This window comes from Cyrtonyx montezumae, unplaced genomic scaffold (genome assembly GCF_038088225.1).
Source record: "Cyrtonyx montezumae isolate F1298 unplaced genomic scaffold, pur_monq_1.0 scaffold_8, whole genome shotgun sequence".
In the NCBI taxonomy this organism is placed as follows: domain Eukaryota; kingdom Metazoa; phylum Chordata; class Aves; order Galliformes; family Odontophoridae; genus Cyrtonyx; species Cyrtonyx montezumae.
The window spans coordinates 7,780,738-7,801,732 of record NW_027072089.1 but is presented as its reverse complement, the minus strand read 5'-3'; the positions used below and the strand labels follow the sequence as shown (position 1 = coordinate 7,801,732).

The 20,995-nt window shown below is 36.1% G+C and overlaps 1 non-coding gene and 1 pseudogene across 1 annotated transcript; both read right to left on the bottom strand.

The window, feature by feature from the left end:
* Positions 1 to 19,626: 19,626 nt before the first annotated feature.
* TRNAA-CGC (transfer RNA alanine (anticodon CGC)) lies at positions 19,627 to 19,698 on the bottom strand. Its single transcript has one exon. It is a non-coding gene; the product is annotated as a tRNA-Ala (tRNA).
* A 13-nt stretch (positions 19,699 to 19,711) lies between these two features.
* Positions 19,712 to 19,809, bottom strand: LOC136059538 (U6 spliceosomal RNA; annotated as a pseudogene).
* Positions 19,810 to 20,995: the final 1,186 nt, after the last annotated feature.

Here is a 20,995-nt window from a genome sequence, read left to right as displayed (position 1 = left end):
CCCAGTCTTACATCATTATTCCCTCTTCATTAGAAACAGGTCTGTTAACAACTCTTGCTATTTGCTACTGTCAGTTTTCCTACTGAAAGAAACAATATCCCACTGCATTCCAAGGACTGATTTCCAGAAGTCCTCTAGAGTGAATTTATTTGCTTGCTTGTTTGTTCATTTGTCTGCTTTTTTTTTATATCAGACTGTTCTCTGGAAATCTTCATCAGGTTTTCTCAAGGTGTGTTCCACCTGGGTTTCACATTTTAGTGTGCAAGATTCCTTTTGTGAAAGCTGCTCTCTTTCTTTCTTTACTATTCAAAAATTTTCAGCAGGTCTAGCCTCCTATATTTCTATTCTGTTCTATATAAATATATACTCAGGACATGCGAATATGTGATTCTTTGAACAAGTTAAGATGTGGAAATGTGTGCTACAACCTTCAGCCTGTATGAAAGTAAGTGTGAAGAACGTGAATGTTCCCATTTTTACCAGGCCTTCTTCATATTCTTATATGCACCCTTTGAGCTTCTCATGTCTCTACTGTCTAACTCTGTTTGGAAACTCTTCTCCAGGTTTTAGTAAACCAGACATACCAGAGGTTTTCTTTCTGTCTTTCTTGTTACTTATATGTAATTCTAATTAAAAGGTTAACAGGTAATCAGCAGCAGCCTGAAAAAGCAAAACTATCAGCCAGTGTAAGGACAGTGATAAATTATTCAGTATAGGAAGCCAAGAAATATTTGGATCACTCTTTCAGCAAGAGATATAATTCACGTTAAAAAATGAGTTGTCAATCATCTAGCTCTATTAGAAAGATTAACATTGTTGAGATATATAAATGCAGAGTTGTACAGATTTCCTGGAGACCGTTCCAAAATGCTGTAAACATAGATATAATTAACAGTTCCATGACACGACATCTCAAAAAGGAAATAGTTTGCCTAAAGCCATAATACATTGCCTTTTTGGTATTAAAATATTGAAAGAAATGAAGAGCCTTGTAACATTTAAAAGACATTTCATTGTTTTCATAAGTGATCTGAGCTCCCGTTCAAAAAAGACAAAGGTATCTTGCAAGGAGTCCAGCAGAGGGCCACTAAGATGATAAAGGGACTAGAGCATTTCTTATATGAGGAAAGACTAGGTAACCAGGGTCTGTTCAGCCTGGGGGAAAAAAAAATGACTGAGAGGGGATCTGATTAATGTTTATAATTATCTAAAGGGAGGTGGGAGGCAAATGGATGAGGCCGGGGTCTTCTTAGTGGTGTCTAGCGATAAGACAAAGAGCAATAGCCTAAAACTTGAGCATAGAAATTTCTGTACTAACAAGCTGAAGAACTTCTTTATGGTAAGAGTGACTGAGCACTGGCACAGGCTGCCCAAAGAGGTTTTGAAGGTATCTCCTTCTCTGGAGATATTCGAGACCATCCTGAATGCCTACCTGTGTGATGTATTGTAGAGTATCTGCTTTAGCAAGGGGGTTGGATTCAATGAACTCTTGAGGTCCCTTCCAATCCCTGCAATTCTGTTGATTCTGTGATTTCAGAGAGGATAATAATAAAAGTGTGAAATGTCAATACTCCAAATAAAATGATTCTTAGAATTTTCACAAGAACCTGGTAGAATTTAAGCTCATTTTGTGATCAGTACCTTCTGCAGAAGTCTGCACAGTGAAAGAACATTCTGCTGCTATTAATAATTCTAGAGGAAAAGATCAGAGTTGTATTTGAATATAGAATTCAAACTCTCTGATTTTGGTTAAAAAATAAAGCTGTATCATTGTGGGATTTTTTTGGTTTTTTTTTGTTTTGGTTTTGTTTTTGTTTTGTTTTTTTTGGACTTATAGAGAAATCAGATTTTAATATATTGTGTAAAGAGGTACTAAGTAAGACATAAAAAGAGATGCTGAAAATCTCTTGTGATATGATAGCAAAGCCAGAAAAAGAGCCCAGTTTCTCTCATTTTCCACTGACAGCAGAGGAACTGTGTATGTATCAGTTTACTGTCACAGCACTGGCAAATGACATCTCTGCCCTTTTTTCCTCACAATATGCATGGTGAGAGCAGGGTGATACAAAAACATTCAAAACTAGGAGAAAAGTCAAAGGGTTAAAAGAAATAACAGCGAGTCTGGAGTGGGGCTCCTCAGGGCTCCATGTTAGGGCCAGTTCTCTGTTTTCATACTTGAGCTGTACTCAAGTACCTGAATGCGTACTATGTAAGTTTGTGAACAGTACAGTGGGAAGAACTATTGATTCTCTTCAGAGTAGAAAAGCTTTGCTGAGAGATCTTGACAAATTATAGAGGGCTGGGCAATCACCAACTGCGTAACATTAAATAAAAAGAAGGGCTGGATTTTGTACCTGGGGCACAGCAGCCCTGGATTTAAGTACAGACTGCAGATGAGAAGCTGAAGAGCAGCCACGAAAAGAGATCCGGGAGTTCTGTTTGATGGCAAGTTGAATGAGAGTCAGCAGAGTGCCCTGGTATACAAAAGGGCCAAGCGTGCTCTGGGCCCCATCAGGGCCAGCACTGCCACCATGGGATTGTCCCCACTGCTTTGCCCTATGAGGCCTCACCTTGAACACTGGGGGCAGTTTTGGGTGCCACAAAATATGATGGACATAAAGCTATTAGAGACTGTCCAAAAGAGGATCATACCGATGGTGAAAGGTCTGGAGGGCAAGATGTATGAGGGGGCAGCTGAGGCCTCTCAGTTTGTTCAGTGCAGAGCAAAGGAGGCTGAGCAGAGAGCTCATGGCAGCTGCAGCTCCTCACAGTGAGCAAAGGAGCTGCACTGAGGTGTCTGCTTACTGGATACAATCTATACCTTCAGCTAATATCTGTTTTCTGAGTTCTACTGAAGCTACATAAATATGCCACTACAACATGGCCCTTTATGACTGATGTCTTCAGCTCTTCTGTTTCTTTCACTCTGCCCTTCTCCCCATTATAACATACTAACGTATATTCATATGTAACACAGGCATAAAATTATATAGGCACAAGGTAATGTATAATATCTAGTGATGTAGTAATGTACAATGACATTCTATATAAATAATTTGGCTGTAGAATATCAACACTGACATCAGCAGCATTAATCTGTTTCTACTGCGGTGTCTAAACATACACATCCATAGGAAAGAATCCTATGAGTCATCAGAAAGACAGTCATTAATAGGACTCTCAGTGACAGATAATATTAAATAAATTATATCTAACAGCATGAAAATAGCTTAGTTTGCTATTTTTGATAGGGATTCTTTGGGGAACGTTGAATGAGAGAAAATGAGTCTTATTTCCTCAGATTTCAAGGTATTTAAAAGTGCCCAACACTAGGGATTCTGAATGAACTTTTCTTTTTTAGTTGCATATTTTGCTTTTTGTTCTTGGTTTTGGTTTATTATTACTATTATATATTTTTTTAAGAAAGTAAGCATGTCATTTAAAATGTTTTTTTTTTTTTTTTTAATCTTTGAGAAGGTGAATATCAACAGTTGTAGAGAAAATGTACCAGACCACCCTACATAACCAAGAAGTGCTAGTCCTCAGACACTGGAAATTCCTACAGACTCTTACTGTGCATGGCAGAATTCTTGGAAAATCAAATATGTATGTTCCTGCCAGATACAAATGGACCACTTAATACTTGTATACGTATACCTTGATGAGGATTTACCTTTTAATCCCTTAGCACAAACACTGACCTGCTGGAGATATATGTACATATTTGTATTGCGTTTGTGATAACTGTACTACTTTATAAGGTTGTCTCTATGGTCACAAACCATGATTCTTCTGTGACAGAAGAAAAAGAAAGAAAAAGAAATGGGAAAGACAAAGCAAAAAGATTCCTAATGAATTGTGGTGGCTCTCCAGAGCACCAATTACATCCTGTGTTCAAGTACAGCTGGTGGATTTGTGTGTAACAAGCAGTTTTTGCAGGCTTATAAGGAGACTTCTTAATAGGATGCAGAGTATCTCAAGTACTACCATGAATAAAATTCAACAAATAAAACTCAACAAAGAAAAGTATCAAGGTAAAATGGCTTTTCTTTCGTGTTCACTGAAAGTTTTGAGTAGATTATTATCCTGAATGCATCTGTTGCTTGAAACATGAGATATTTGTGCAGAAACAACAAATATTTGCATTTACAAATCCAGGCTGTGATTTACACTAAGGAAACAAATGAGATCCTTTCACTGGAACCAGAAATATAAGAAATAAAATTAAGTAGAGGCTATAGGTGTTTTCACATATTTCAGTTAATGTTAATGGCATTTTCAGTAAATAGAGGAGATCTATTTTTCTCAAACTGCACCTCACTTTTAACTATTTTTCCTCTGCCCTCCTGTCTCTATGAGCAGAAAATAGCTATAGGAAATTTAGTTTTGGAGTTCTGTTTTATGTATGATTGTTTTTTATATTACATCTTGTTTGAATTTAATAGTTTTAAAACAATCTGTATCTGATAGACTACTTGCAAATAACAACTCCAACCTATACCAAATCAACCTATATGCTGATAAACTGAATACTGGTTGTACTTACTACGTTTTGTTTTGTTTTGTTTTTTGCTAATATAGCACATATCATCACTGTCAGTTTGAAGGGATCCAGTGCAGTGTAATAGCATATGAGTACTTCAAAGGGACAGTCATGAATATCTTCAAAAATTGAGTGCAAATGTGTAAGAGAAAAGAACCTTCCAGTGAGCACTATTAATTAATGTAGTTTTTAAAGTATCATAGAAAATATTGCTACTCACATTACCAAGTATTCATTTGAGTAAGAGAAAATTTGTATGATTATATGGCAAAGCAAAAGGATGCTAAATTGCATTTGTAAGTTCTGCCAAACTAAAAGATCCTGCAAACCTAAATGACAACAATAAATTCCTTAAAATCTGATGACGTAAACAATAATCAAAAACAATAATAGTTGAAAAGCAAGAAAGATTAGAAAGGAGTTAGCATTAGGAATTGTCATAACAACAGGCTATGGGATGCATGATGTGCAGTGAAGTACCATGGTGATTATGCTGGATAATTACTCAGTTAAAAGGATAATTTTGCAGTTTGCTTTGGGAATCTGTTCCAAAACGCAAGTGGCCATGAGCAACTGTAGGAGATGCCTCAGAGAATCGCATACAATCTTAGGAAACTTGAGCACAAATAGATTAGTAAATAAAGAAAAAATCAAATGTTTCCCTTTTATCCAGCAGCATTGAGGCTGCACTTTGATTTCAGCCTGCAGTGGAGTGTGGGCCTATCTATACAAAGGGTTTCAAAAGCGATGCAAGGAAATGCACAGCTAGAGAAGAGGAAAGAGCAGAAAGGGTTTTCTGAAACAACTGTCTGAGCTTAGTTAAAAGCATGCAGACCATTTAGGGTTACATAGTCTCAGAAATAGTTGCTGTTGTAAATTGGTGCCTGCATTCATGTGCAATTGGTGGGAGCTTATTTTGTGTGAAAAAGACTATTTTGAGCCACAAGTGAAGTTTAGTATCCATGTGGGAATGAAGCAAAGAAGACGGGTACAAAATGTTCCTGGTGGTTTTAGTGCAAGCTTGCATTTCCTTTCTCATAAAACAGAAGAGCATGCTAAAAAATACACACTTAGAGCAGTTGACTCCCTTTATCATCATCTCTCCTCTCATTAAGAAATTATTCACTTTGCTTTTTATTTTTTATTTTCAAAGTCCAGGAAATAATTAAACTGACTATAAATATTTTATGAAAGAGCAATTTGACTGCAGTCTCAGGTGGACACCTGCACTCACTCCCTGTTCAGCATTTCCTTTCTCTGAGACAACAAAGCACAGACATTTCAAGGTATTTTTTGAGAGCTGTCTGTTCCGCAGGCAGTACCATGTCTACGGGAAGGGTAGGAAGAAGCATCCAGGGAACCACAAGCCTGTCAGACTCACCTTGGTACTGGGAAAGGTCATGGAGCTGATTATCCTGACTTCCATTATACAGTAGGTGAGGGATAACCTGGGGGTCAGGCCCAGTCAAAATAGGTTCATCAAAGGCAGGTCCTGCCTGACCAACCTCATCTCCTTCTATGACCAGGTGATGCACCTGGTAGATGAGGGAAAGGCTGTGGGTGAAAGGGAAAGGGTGTGGGTGTTTCCTAGACTTCCTTTGACTCTGTTTCCCACAACATTTTCCTGGAGAAGCTGGCATGGTTTGGACAAGTACACTTTTTGTTGGGTTGAAAACAGACTGGATGGAGTCCACTTGGAGCAGATCTCCACCCTGCTGCCCATGGAGAGACAAACTCTTCGTCTTTTTCATGACCCTAACTTTTTCATGTTATTTTCCCCATCTCCTTTTGAGGAGGGGGAGACAGTGAGTGTTTGTGAGTTGGCTGAGGTCACCCTACAACAACACTTAATGAAAGCTTAAATCTAGGAAATAGTAGCAGATGCAACATATGCAGATATGCTGTTCACACTTGCCAATTTAGTAGTTGTCTTAGTAACATTAATCATTTAAAAACCATGAGATTTCATTACTTTGAATGCTATTGCCACCCACATTTTCTCTTTGTTTTTTTGGCAACAAGTGACAAACCACGGTTTTGTTTTCTGAGTTTTAAAGTTAGCTGTGGACTGAAGAAATCTAGCTAAAATGACATTGGAAGAAAGCAAGTACATTTAGATGCATTTGATTCATTTTAAATATTCCTCTGTTGATTTCCCTCCTGATTTTATTCTCTTTCAGATATGGGAGCCAACTTTGAAGCGTGGCATTTATATGAAGGGGGTTGTTTACTAATATATTTTACAGCAGAAAAAAAACACCAAAAAACAAAAAAGAACACAAAAAACCCAGTCACTCCAGGGTAAATTTTCAATGGACTGCTTCCTGCCTGAACACTTTCCCTCTAACTGTTTAAAGTAGAGAAAAAATAAATAAAGCAAGAAACAAATAACATAAAAAACCAATAAATAAATAAATACATAAAGAGTAAAGAGGGAACTGCAGGAACTGCAATGCAGTTATTATTATTATTATTATTGATTGGATCTATATTCTGTCATTTTCACCATTCTAACATTCATCATGTCATATTTAATATCAAGAGCATTTTGAACCTCTTTCTTAAACTGAGATTTTTTATTAAGGTCAAATAAATTTATATAACTTTTGTATCCCTTTTCTGTGTTCTCACTCAGAGCAAACTTTTTTCAGCAGTCCAAATTAGCTTTTTAATATTAAAGAACCAAACACCTTTCTCTTAATTCAGTAAAAAGTTCTTTTGTAGAAGACAAAGTATTATGTGAGTGTTAGGCTGTATTCTTCAGGTATTCATAATTTATATCTTGATGGAAGATACATAAATGTAGCTGACTAGCATTCAAAAAGATTCAGCACTTGGTCTAAGCAACACTTCTGCAATGAGTATCAGTGCTGGATTCTAAACTGTCAGCATTTTGTAGAGTCAGCAAATAGTGATGTATAAAAATTAAATCCTGGTTTCATTATACATTTCCACTAAGCAGTAAATTTATTCACAAATACATAACATGGGATCTGAACTATGTGCAAGGAAAATGGAATACAAGGGAGAGTTTCTGTTGTATGAAAGGAAATGTCAAAATGAATCAATAGAAAATATACAGTAGAAATGAAGGAGATTTACTTAAGGCAGGGAACACAGTCTCCATGTTGTAGTTGTACATTATTGAAGAAAACAGACATTAAATGTAGCAAAAAGTAATAAAGCAGTCTAGAAATGAGGGTCACAAATACTTTTTTGTGTGTATGTGTGTATATTCAAGATCATATCATCATACTTTATTAAAATAAGTGGTTTTAAATAATCTTTAATTTGTTACTGCTTCAGCTCTAAGGGAAGGAGTTAGTCTTGTCTGGCTCCGTTGCCATGGAAACAATTATTTACTTCCATCTGGGTAATCTTTATCATTACAGGCTTGAAGTTAGATGAAAAAAAAAAAAAAAGCACAAGTGAACTACTTTGATTTCTGTTATTAGAAAGAAGAGAGAGAAGGAAGATCCTACTGGATCCTATGTTTACATTAATAGGGCAATTGTGTTTAACTCAAAATAAATTAAAAAAAACCCACATTAGATTGGCCTTTTATTTTCTCAGTATTTTTTCCAGTGCAGATTCTATTGTTATCAATCTACTTTACAATTTGATTTGTTGAACAGACCTACTGTAACACTAGAATTATATTAAAAGCAGAAGTGATCCATTTCATAACGTAGATCAAGTTTTCTCATCAAAGTAAAGAGACTGGATAGGAAAATTTAGACCTAGACACTGTAGAGATAGTCTTAAGCAGGAGTCAGTCAGAAGGAAAGTTTAGGTTTGTACTTCTGATCTTTAACAAGAAACCTTCTTTTCTGAAAAAATTCATATGTCTACCTGGCCATCTCCAGTAGCAAGAAGGCATAAGATACCACTGTTAATGGTAATGCATCGTGCTTATACTAACTAGGTAGTAGTACAATGAGGGTGATCTGAAACTCACTGAGTTGCTAAAATCTATGTTGTTGCTTTGCAAAATGAGTTGTCAGAAAAGAACTCCAGTTCAAAAACACAGCATTTTAAATCACATATAAATTACACTTATCTCTTTGTAAGAGATTTCAAGGGTGTTTTATTAAGAGCTGACATGAAGGGGATTAAGGAAAATTGAATGTTGTGATTATGTCATTGCAGAATGATATTGCAAGACTCACTTATTGACTGAGCAGTCTTATCAAGAAATAATTTGATTCAGGGAAATGTTCCTATTCATTTCCATTGTAAGTTAACTGTCTGGATCAATAATTGTCTAATTCAACTCCACTCAAATTGAAGTAAGGCTACTTAATCCCTGAGCTTGTGGGTAAATGAGGATTTGTATTTTCCAAAACGTAAGACAAACACAATTTTCATTAATTTAAAAGCAAACAAACAAGCAAATTGAATGGCTGGTACAGTGACAAAAATGTTTTTTTCTTTCTTTATCTCTTAAGCTAACGAGGAGTTACCTGAAGGTGATGAATACAGTCTAGGCCCTTGCAGTGCACAGGTTTGGTGAGACTTCTGTCCATCTGTAGATTTGGTCCTGTGAATCATAATATATAGGAGTAACTTCTAATTGACTACAAATAGAGATACTGCTTTTTATGATTTCACTTTATAGTTTCTTCAGCAGATGTCTGGACACAAAATCTTAGTGAGGTGCCACTTAGGTCCAAAAGGCTGAAAAAAGAACTGCAAATGCTTCTGAGTTGAAATGTTCTCTAAAATGCAACACTACACTAGACTATAGACCTAGTTGCTGGAGAGGTCTTGATATAGAATGAACTGGCATCTTATACAACCAAATGCCAATGACATGGTCTCACTTATATGTGTGAGGCAATCAGATTCATGGTATACTAAGTCTGTTTCTGGAGCAGATATTCACTATTGTTTATCACCCTCTGTGTGACATTGAATACCCCATATATGAGGTATATGATTGAGTGATATCTCCCCAACAATGGGAAGCCCAACTCATTTAACATAACTAGAATTTCATGGTGTGTTTTGTTGTTCTATTTCTCAGACGTCTTTATTTAACTCACAATTTTTATCATGCTAGAAGGTAAGAGTCTGAGACTGGAATGCTGGATTGCCAGCCATAGGCTAGAAGACAAGGCATTTTAGAAAAGAAAGCTGAAAACGAAGACACTGCAGCATCTTGTGCTCCTGAATGGCTGCATGATGTTCTGAATAAGAGGACTAACTGATTTATAGTACAAAATAGAATGAGAAAACTTGATTAAAAATAAAAAAAAAACACATAATCTTGATATCTAGTTATACTGCTAGGAAAATATTAGCTTTGGCATTCTATAAGGAAAAGAGAACTTGTCCCTCACAGTCATTACCTAGCTTTGGGTGTAGGAATTCAACATTCTTCAAAACCCACAAAAGCATCAGATCACTGAATATTAACATTTTTAGTGTGTTTTTACCCTGCTAATTTGTACATGCCAAGCTCGCATGCTCCAGGTGCGAAGATCTTAGTATATGATATAAGTTATTGTGTATTACTTCCCCTATCCATCAGGGAACGGACATTCCAAATGAGCATAATACATTTATGAGAATTTCTCTTAAAATAATAGCTATAAATTAAAAATCTAATTTCCAGTACATCCAGGTGGGTATATTACTATTTTTTCCCCTATCTATATTTGTTGTAGCATCATGAACCTGGTCTCCCTCTCACGATCCAAACATCTTCTGTGAAATCAACACAGTGGCCAATTAACTTCTGTTATGATTCACCACAGCTGTGGGACTGCTATGAAGTTGACATTGCTAGATCATCTAGGATCCAGCATCATCTGAATTCAAGTCCTCCCTGCTTTCCAGCAGCATCCAGGAATCACAAAAAGGTGCTGCTTTCATTTTGTCAGGTTTTACTCCCAGAGAATAACAGAACAGGCAATATTGAAGAACAAATTGTGTTCCTCAATGGTGTGGACATATTTAGACAAACATTGTCACGTTGCTAAAATATGGCATGTTCCTTAGAATGTTGGCAAAGCCAAAAATCTAAGAATCTAGGTGGGGACACAGGGATACTATTTTATCAAACGATTATAAATTTTGTGTAAAAAATCTGTTTTGCTGAAAATAGTAATGCAAAAATATACACGTTCCCTTTATTCAGTTTTCCCAGACATTAATGGAATTATAAGTACCAGAAATGCTATACTGAATTACATTTAGATTGCATTGTTCTATATCTTGTTTCCAGCTGCACAGGTTTGGGGAAGGTTTTAAGAAAATTAATGTAGCTGAATGTATGTCACAGTAACCTGAGATATCAGAATATCATTCAGACAAAGATTAGCTCAGGGTTGGAAGCAAGAGTTTTACATCCCTCCCAATCTTAGTTGTAATTGTAATGAATGGTGATTGTTACAGCCAGAGTTGATACCAGTCCCTTTTTAAATCCTCTTCACTTCCAACTTGCAATTACTTCCTGAAGTAAAGGGTTCTAACAGATAATTACAGTAGGAAAGCGCACTTATTCTCTCTTTGCAATTTTCATTTCATCACATTTCAGCTTCATTTAATATCCTTGCATTCATTTGCTATGAAATAGTGAGAATAGAATTTCTGATCTGACATTCTCCAGATTATTCAGTGTATGTACACTTTTTCCTTATGCCTTAATTTGTGTATTTCTACTCTGTACTAAGCAGTCTTGTGGTTTTCACTTCTTCATAAATGTGATAATTATTTAAGGTTATTGGAGCACTGTTGATACATCTCAGGTCCTTTGGCAATCTTACAGTACTCTCTTTAAGATAAAATGTGGAAGAACATGCTCCTACAGTTATTTTTTATGTTAAGAAATTATGATAACGTCTGTTTAAATTTGTATTTATAATTTTTTTTCTTTTTTCTTGACCAGAGATTGAAATTAAACCAAGGATCTCCACTGAATTGTTAGCATTAATTATGTAAAATATAGAACTAGCTTAAAATTACTCCTATACTCTGTATTATGCATTTATCAACAGTTGGCTTGATGCAGCATTTTCTTAATCGCAGAAGCAAATTATTCATTTATTTGTTTCTAAAGTTTCATTCAATCATCTCTGCATTCAACTAAACTACCATTTTTGCATTACCTGTGAGGCATTCTCTGTTATTACTAATTTATTCTACATACAACTTAAAGTGGAGGACGTGACCTTTACATTTGTTTAATCACTACATTAAAATTAAAAAAGAGCTTGTATAGTTGCAGCAATGCTGCATTTTTCCTAGGATGTTTCTAATCCAAATCTAATGTTGTGTATGTTTATTAAAAAAAACTAAGATACTGCTGGCTTGGATCCTGAATCAGGATGTCATTTGAAGTAAATGACCTCAGAATATTTTAAGATATGTTGTTGAACAAAGATTAAAAGATAGTTTCTTTGTTTCTTCTTCCTTGCAGTACTTTTCCAATTCCAGATACAGACTGGAATTTTCTTACTGAGGATGAGAAATACTACTACAGGGGTGGAGAGTTACAATTGGTAACATCAGAAACAAGACTACCACAGTTTTTCCTTCATTTTTCAAATTGCAACCAAAACAAATACAAGGATGTTAATAAATATTTGCTAACAAAAATCATAATCAAAATCAAAAGTCAAAATTATAATCAAAAATCAAAAGTCATCTTCTTGACTTTGCTAAGGGATTTGATTTAGTAGTTGGGTAGGGATAGTGATAGGAGGATGGTTGGACTAGATGATCTTGTAGGTCCTTTCCAACCTTATGAACCTCTGAAACTCTGAACCTATAAGATTATGTCTTCTACTGAGATCACTGATCAGATTAGTCCAGCAGGTTTTGCTCCACATTTAAATTGCTGAAGAGTCCTGTGTGTTATTTTTTGCACTGATGTGTATAATTCCTTAAAAGAAAAAGTGAAAATTGAGTAGAATTCTTTCATTTTATTTTATTTTATTTTATTTTATTTTATTTTATTTTATTTTATTTTATTTTATTTTATTTTATTTTATTTTATTTTATTTTATTTTATTTTATTATTTTATTTTATTATTTTATTTTATTTTATTTTATTTTATTTTATTTTATTTTATTTTATTTTATTTTATATTTTATTTCATTTTATTTTATTTTATTTTATTTTATTTTATTTTATTTTTAATAGAAACTCTTTTGCCTTGGGATTAGAAAGGATTTTTCATAATTTACTGCAAATCAGCCTCATGACAGCAGTATTTCTTGTAGAAAGTACAAGAAAAAAAGTATCATTCAACATAATTGTTGTTGGGGGCATGGTAGTTGCACAGTTTTTGTATCTTACAATGCAAACCTTAGACCAGTATTATTCAGGTAGATCAGTTTTATTAATAAAGACTTAACATTAAACAATTTTCAGCCTCCAAGAGTTGTAAGTGCTAGTATATCCTTGCAATATTGCCAGTCTGATTTATTCATCTAAGCCATGTACCCATCCGCAATACCTACCAACACTACTAAGAGATCAGTTTTCCTCCTCTCAGTGCATCTTAGATTGAAAAATGAAATGTTGCAATCTAGTACTCCCACAGTCTAGAATACCAATCACTGAATTAAAAAAAAAAAATGAAAAACCAGCATTACAAGTTAAAGAAGTGGTCAGTACAAGTGCATACCTTGCGGGCTGGTGAGATGTTGGCCAATAGTTTTTAAACATAGATTACTTTTTAAATATGAAAATCTAAATAAATCTTAATGTTTACTCTTCAGGAAACTATGATGAGAGTCATCAATTTAAATTTGAATCTCTAACATTAGGTGCCTAAATCAGCACAGGCTCCCTTGATAGAAGCAGAGATCTTTTTTTTTCTAGTCCTGAAATAAGATGTAGTCATTTGATTTACTGCCAATCTATTGACTCTAGGGAGATCCCAGCATCTTAAGGTAAGTGAAGAAAGTCCCACTTCGGTATTCTGGACTTGTAACCAAAGATTCATTTCAAAATTTCTGGAAAACTAACAGAGGAAAAGTCAAATATTTATAGAAGTATATATATTATCAAGAACAGCTACATCTGTAAATAAGCAATGGATGTAATATTGCAAGGAAAAATAATTAAGCTGGAAAAGAGGAGAATTAAAATGTTAAGTCTGCTAAGTATGATAGTTACAAAAGCAAGACTGGGTAATTGAAAACTTCAATTTTCAGCTATGAGCTAAATGAGTAGAAAATTACAAAGAAGACAAAAATATTTTTTTTTCTCTTGAGGGAGATTTAGCATGATAACTTGACATTTCATTTAATAGCTAGGTTTCTCATATCTGTTTCATTATATGCCACATATTTTATACCACAGAATACAGCAAAACCAACAAAGCCTTCAAGTCTTTTTCTTAGATTATTAGGAAAGCAGACCTACTAAACATTCAGATCACACTGAGCAAGGTCTCAAAAAGGCAAAGACAGGACATGCTTTATGCTGGAGCTTTGTGAAAGACATATGGCTTCAGTAAGATTCCTCAAAGTTGTTTCTGCAGCCTATTAAATATATTCAGAACTGGATTGGACGTGCACAGGTCGATTTTACTTCCACATGGCAGCTGACTTGCTCATCATTTTTATTCTGTTAAGCAGAATAAGGAAGTCTGTACTGCTGCACAGAAAGGTTTTTAATCAAGATTTGCTATCATCCATCTTCATCTTTAATATGCTTGATTGGCTCTTGACTTAAGCACTGTACTAGTAAAAAAGTGGTTTCTTCACAACAGAATAAAGGACAGTTTCTTTTCAATCAAGTTGTCTACAAGAAGAAATTCACCTTCAAGCAAGACAAGAAACTCCTTGTATTCAGAAATAAGTGGCTGTTGGATTTTTTTGTTTGTTTTTTATTTTTGTTTTATGGGGTTTTTTTTGTTTGTTTGTTTTTGTATTTTTGTTTTGTTTGTTTCCTTTTTCTAGAAAAAGATCTAGTTGCTAGCTAAAATATAACTGACAAATACTTCAATATTTTCTCTAGTTCCAGGAATCCTTTGTGAAACAATCTGTTCAAATAGGATGAGAAAGTTTCACTGGACATTTTTCAAATGAATGACCTTAAGGACCTTTGACACAGTAGGAAAAACATTCTGAATGCATTAATCATATAATAAATATAAAGAAAAAAATGTCACTGTGAAGATTTAAAATTAAACTTAACCAAAACATTCTAAAATTCACAAAATAAAATGCAAACATTTCTTCTCTGATGCATGTGCTCATCCATATCTGGTAAAGTAGCTTCAGTATTCTCACCTGAGCAAGAGCTAGAGAGCTTATGGAAGGTCACACTGGAAAGCTTCTCTATCTAGAGCTCCCAACAGCAGGAGCAGGTGAGCAGAACAATGGAGGCATTTTAGGATTAGACTTGATAAATCCACCTGCCACCACTGGAAGCTGGTAAAGACCACGGCATGTTAACTCTTTATTTACAGAGTAATGGAGAGAAATCTGTACATAATTTCCATCTAGGTATGTTTCTGAATTCATAAATATTACTGGAGAGATAACTTCTCTATAATCTTCAGGGACAGGTTTTGTAAATCAAAAGCAATTAAGCACTCCATTTCAGAAAAAAATCATACTAATATAGCTGTGTTACCTACAGAACAGTCACTGCAGTTGAACAAGCAAATGTGCAGGACAGAAAATTCGAACTATTTCTGTTTACACCTGCTGTTTTCCGTATGCTGTCCCCATTTGCCTTGAAACCCCACAAAAATTTCCAAGGAGTCCACAAAAGACAAGGAAAAAATATGTATGAATCATCACACTGATATCAGCTCCTCCAGATGCTGATGTTCCCCAAATCTCTAGAGAGCACTGTTATGGTGTTCGAAGATTTCTTTTTCCTTCTACCAAAAAAAAATTATTTCTTTCCATTGTCTTTCAAGTCTGTTACTGTGGACCTCCAAGAATATGGCTCCATCTTCACTACAGCAAGCCATTAGATGGCTATTGAAGCAAATAGGTTTTCTTCACAGTTTATTAATAAAAGGAAATATAATGTATTTGTCAAAATCAAATCCAGGAATAATGTTTCCAGAGATGTCTAAACACTATTAAAATAACAGAATTTATTTATTTATATATGCTCTGTTTACTCATTTCTTAGTCAATATGCCATAGTTTTTTAGACAGTATACCAACAAAGCCAATCATACTGCTTATTCCTGCCTTCTGCCCCAAGTTCCATGCAGGGTGTTCCCTCAGATCTGACATATATTGTGAAAGTATTCTGAGATTTATAGGGGATACTTCAGACAACATCTCCTAAAAATAGCTGTTTTACCATGGTGAAATAAGGCTATATGTATTTTTCCCATTTATAATTTTATTACTTAAAACATTTATTTGTCACATCCCAAAACTATTTCTTTTTTAACATTCATATTTTTCTATATGAATATAAGCACATTCATATTTTTAACATTCTTTAACATCTGTAATAAGCTATGTTTCCTAGATGCTGTTTTTGGCCCTGTTTTATAGTCAGGTGAACTATTATTTGCTTTGATATTTTTGTTCATTTCATTTCTGATGTGCCACTCACATGTCATGAGTGGATGGCTCCTTTTTCCATTTATTTTCATGGAATCGTTTTTCCAAGATAAATACTTTGAATACCTCCACACACAAAAATATTTGTGTTGGCTTTTTTTTTTTTTTCCCTTCCATCATTTGAAGTTACTTTAAGCTTCTTTAGTTAGAAAGAGGAGTCAGGGAGAAATATAAATTAAAGGTGCTCCTAAAAATCCATGTATCATCCTAAGTTGCACCAAGATTATCAATGAATTTGAACAAATTATGGAAGAGAGCAGGACTTTGTAGCAATATCATCTCAACAAATATCCAAGCTGTTTTTATTTTTGTTTTCAAAGAGTTGTAGTGGGCTGGAAGGGACCTCTAGATATCATCATGTCCAAACCCCTGCTAAAGCAGGTTTCCTACAGCAGGTTGCATAGGAAATTGTCCAGGCAGGTTTAGAATACCTCCAGAGAAATGGACTCCACAAACTCTCAGGCAGCTCAACTGCTGGCCACAGTCTACTGACTCATGGTCAGACTGTTGTCCACCAGGACATCCAGACCCTTCTCTGCAGAGCTCCTTTCCAGCAGGTTAGCCCCTAACCTGTACTGATGTGTGTGGTTATTCCTAGCCTTTCTGTTACTCCTAACATACTTAAAGAAGCCCTTCTTGTACTTGAGCAGTCTTGCCAGATTTAATTCTATGTTGACCTTACCCTTCCTCATTACATTCCTGCATGCCCTGACAACATTCCTATATTCCTCCAGTTCCTTCCTTATGCACATTTTTAACTTTCACCTTCCATTTGAGTTTTTCCTTGAGCTCTTTGCTCATCTATGCAGGTCTCCTGTTACCTCTGTCTGATTTCTTGCTCTTACAGACGCACTAATCTTGAGCTTGGCTGAAGTTGACCAACTCTCTTGTGGCCCTTTACCTTCCAGTACTCTAACCCATGGGATACATCCAAGAAGGTCATTAAAGACATCAAAGTTGTTGTTTTTTTGTTTTGTTTTGTTTCTGCTTTTCTTTTGCATAGGTTTTGTATTCAGTCGAGAAAAGAATTGACACGAAGTTCCACTGCAAACTAGATTCTTTCAAAATATCTTTTAGCTAAAGACTCAAAGTTAAGATAGTGCTATACGTGATCACATGCAATTTTAGAAAAGCGATTTCTACGTTTGCTACTTGCACAGATAATGGCACATTTTCTCACAGGAAAAGGCTTATTATTATTGGCTGTGCCAAACAGATGTTTTTTTTTCTGAAGATGTATGAAATTTTGGGAAAGATTTTCAGTATCATATTCACTGGAATTGATGTAAGGAAATTGAGAGAAAGAGAAATGAAGCTAATTAACAGGAAACTCTCCCCATCAGTGAGTGTAAGTAGGGAGCTGTGAAGAAACAATAAGAGGAGTATCATCACAAATACAGGTTAAAACATGAACAGATGGAATCACTGAAATGTGGAGTACCACCATGCCATTCAAAAGTAGAGTACCTCTTCACTCTTTTATTTTATATAGGCCAAACTCTGATATCTCTGTTAGAGTAAATGCAATGGTATTGTCTGTGGGAACCTCATTTGTTTGAGGGCATTTGGATTTTACTTCATAATTCTACAGACCCATTTCAGCCTGGGCATGAATGAACATAATTGCTGTTAACATCAATGAGGTGAGACCTATCATAGCACATCGTTTAATTGGATGATGGGAATTGCATTTCCCATGTGTGCAAGCACTCCTCAGTGGCACACAAGTGTGCTCAGTAACTTATCAAGCACTAACCTTACGTTTATGTGTCAAGTGCTTAGAGTGTCTGGAATGCATTGTTATATATTCACAAGTAAAGCAAGAGCCAGCTTGGATACTGATGTTTTTTATTCCAGTTCCTGCAAGGACAGAAAGGATGTTTAGGTATTAGCAGTACTATACTACTGATACAAGAAGTTCCCCAGTTTACAAACATCCAAGGAAACCTAGGAATATCTTAAAAACTCACAATCCTTTTTTAATTATGTCCTGGATATCTCTGATGACTTGAATCCCCTCAAAGTCCTGTAGGAACCACAGAAAGAAACAAGAAATCTGCATAGCTCAACACCAAGAGTGCAGCTTAATTGTATAGAAGGAAATATTTGCAAGTCACTGTTGCCAGCTTCACTGGAAGGCATAACTGTCTGCTTAACCCATCACAGCAGAGACTGCCAGACTGTCTACATAAAAAAGGCAGTGTTTAAAATAGCTGTGTGTCTTCTAGCAAACAAATCACCATGGCAGAAAGAGCACAGTACAGACATGTAATTGGTCAGGTCACTGCTTTTCTGCTCATTATAAATCAAAGCCCGAATGGCCCTCTCTGGCCATTCTGTGCAGTCTGTGAATATGTTTACCAGGCTTTGTTTCTCCTTTGCATTGTCCCTATTCCTCTGCATTCAGTTTAAGTTATAACACAGCACCAATCTGAAAATACAAGGGTAGCAGCAGCAGAAGAGCTATATGCTCCCAGTTAGGATGAAATAATACAACATTTCTTTTCAGCTTTTACTCTATCTGCCAGCCATAGTGAAGATTTACTGCCCATTTACTTTGTAAGCCACTATTTCACAGCTTCGTCAAAGCTGTGCTCACTGCAATTATGATAATGTACTCTGACACATGAATTGGTTTGTAAAGAAGGACTGATAGCTGTACGGATAGGAAAACCATCTAGAAGGAAAGACTCACACAATTTAAGCTCTTATTAGCCAGGATATACTTGCAGCCTCTAACAGGACCTCCCTGAGAAGCATCTAGAACTTCTCAGAACTTCTAGAACTTCTCTACCATCCACTCATGGTAGTCTTACCCTTGGAAAGCAGGGAGCAAGAGAGAGAAATGCAGATGTTCTCTTTCTGGTCACTGCACTCCTCCACTGTTGTCATTTCACCTGCCTCCTGGATTTGGTGGTAATCAGTGCTGGGAGGTGGTGGCAAAACTCTTCTGAGTTGAGTCTACTATGAGGTCCTGCTGAAAATCCCAGCTCAGCAAATGATCAGGGTCACGACATAAGGCAATGAAGAGAAGGTTATGAGCATGCAAGGATCCCAGAGGTAAATGATTCACCCCAGCTCAGAAAAGTTGGAGCAGCACTGGATGGGATCAAGAAATGCTCCATCCTGTTTCGGTGTCTCCCACTGTGACTGTCCTCTGCTCTGAAGAATGCACAGAGGTGGAATAGGTAGTTATCATGATGTCTGAGGCTGTCTCAGTGCTGGATGGTAACAGAAATAAGCCATAGTTAAAGCATCATCCTCTGGGACGCATGCTTTTCTTTCCCTACAGGAGCTTGTCTTTGAAGAACGGGTATAAAATTCTGGAAAGAGAAGCCTATTAACTGCTTGTCCTTTCCATAGGACCACAGAATGGCTCAGGGTGGAAGGCTCAGAGATTCAATCCCCTTTTGTGGGCACAGTTGCAACCCACCAGCTCAGGCAGCCCAGGGCCCCATCTGATTTGGCACTGAATGGCTCAAGGGCAGCAAGCGTTCCCCCGTGCACAGGGTGAGGAAGGAAAAGTGTGGAGATGCTGGGGATTGAACCCAGGACCTCTTACATGCGAAGCAAGCGCTCTCCCACTGAGCTACATCCCCTGCCCTGGAAGAATAAAAAAATAAGCCCCTAACCAAGTTGCATGTCATCTTTGCTCAGGAGCCATGCTAATCTCTGTAAGTTTCCAATTTTTGTATATGTGCTGCTAGAACTAGCCAATGTTGAGCTACTAAGCATGAAGAGAGAACTAGTGGATTTATCTCCTGGTAATGCAGTCATCCTGAAGTCTTAAAACTTAGAGCTCTCAAAAAACTGCTAAGCTATTCCAGATTAAATAAGTATTCTGAATGATTCTGCATCTCAGTGATGCAAAGAATTGTTCAGGTATCTCTATGGACCCTAAGAAGCAGACACTGTTATACGTGCTGCTGGAGACCTACAGACAGACTTTGAGCACTTATTGATTCCAGTGGTGATTTAGCATCTCAGAGATGAGTTCATGGGTTCATGAGTCCTAGCTGAGGACTCCAGCTTTCATGATGCTATTTCAAAACATTGTTAGGTACTTCAACTCAAATTCATCTATCTAAATCTCAGACAGAAACAAGCATATGTCAATGACAAAAATAAATAAATGAAATGAAATAAAAAATTATTATGAAGGTGATTACTAATGGAGAAACACAGGAACAGGTTGCCCAGAGAACTGGTGGATGTCCCATTCCTGGAGACCCCAAGGTCAGTCTGGATGGGGCTCTGAGCAACCTGATACAGCTATAGGTGTCTGTTCAGTGCAGGGGAGTTGCACTAGATGACCTTTAAAAAAAATTATGGTTCTGCTACAGTTCTTTTTTTTTTTTTTCCTCAATGTGCATTTCTCACAATATTTACTTTTATTTCATAAGGACACAACACAATCATGCTCCCATAACATAAATTATGGCAGTATTATTGAAACGTTTTTCTCTTTTTCTAGCAGTAATGTTTGTTACAATTTACCTCCTCAAGGATGACAGTTGGACATTTTATTATACTGGTGAAGCTGATTTCTTACCAAGACTACAAACCAACTTCTTGTGATGCATTTCATAAGGATTAATTTTCTCCTGTCCTTTTCTCAAAGACAAGAGTTCTCTCTAAAACAAATTTTTGCTGGATCATATAAATCCAGCAGTTCCATAATTCCTTTTGAATTTTTTTGAGACTCATTCTCTAACAACTTCTGTGTAGCAGACCTGCTTTCAGCTCCTGCTCAGCATTGATATCACTGTAGTATAAACCGAGCAATGACTGTAATCAAAGTTTCTGTTTTCACCAGAACGCTGCTAGCTGCTGTGTGGGTGGCAGCAGGGCAAACTGAGGCTGTGGGAATGCTTTTCTAGGAGACTTCCTGCTGTC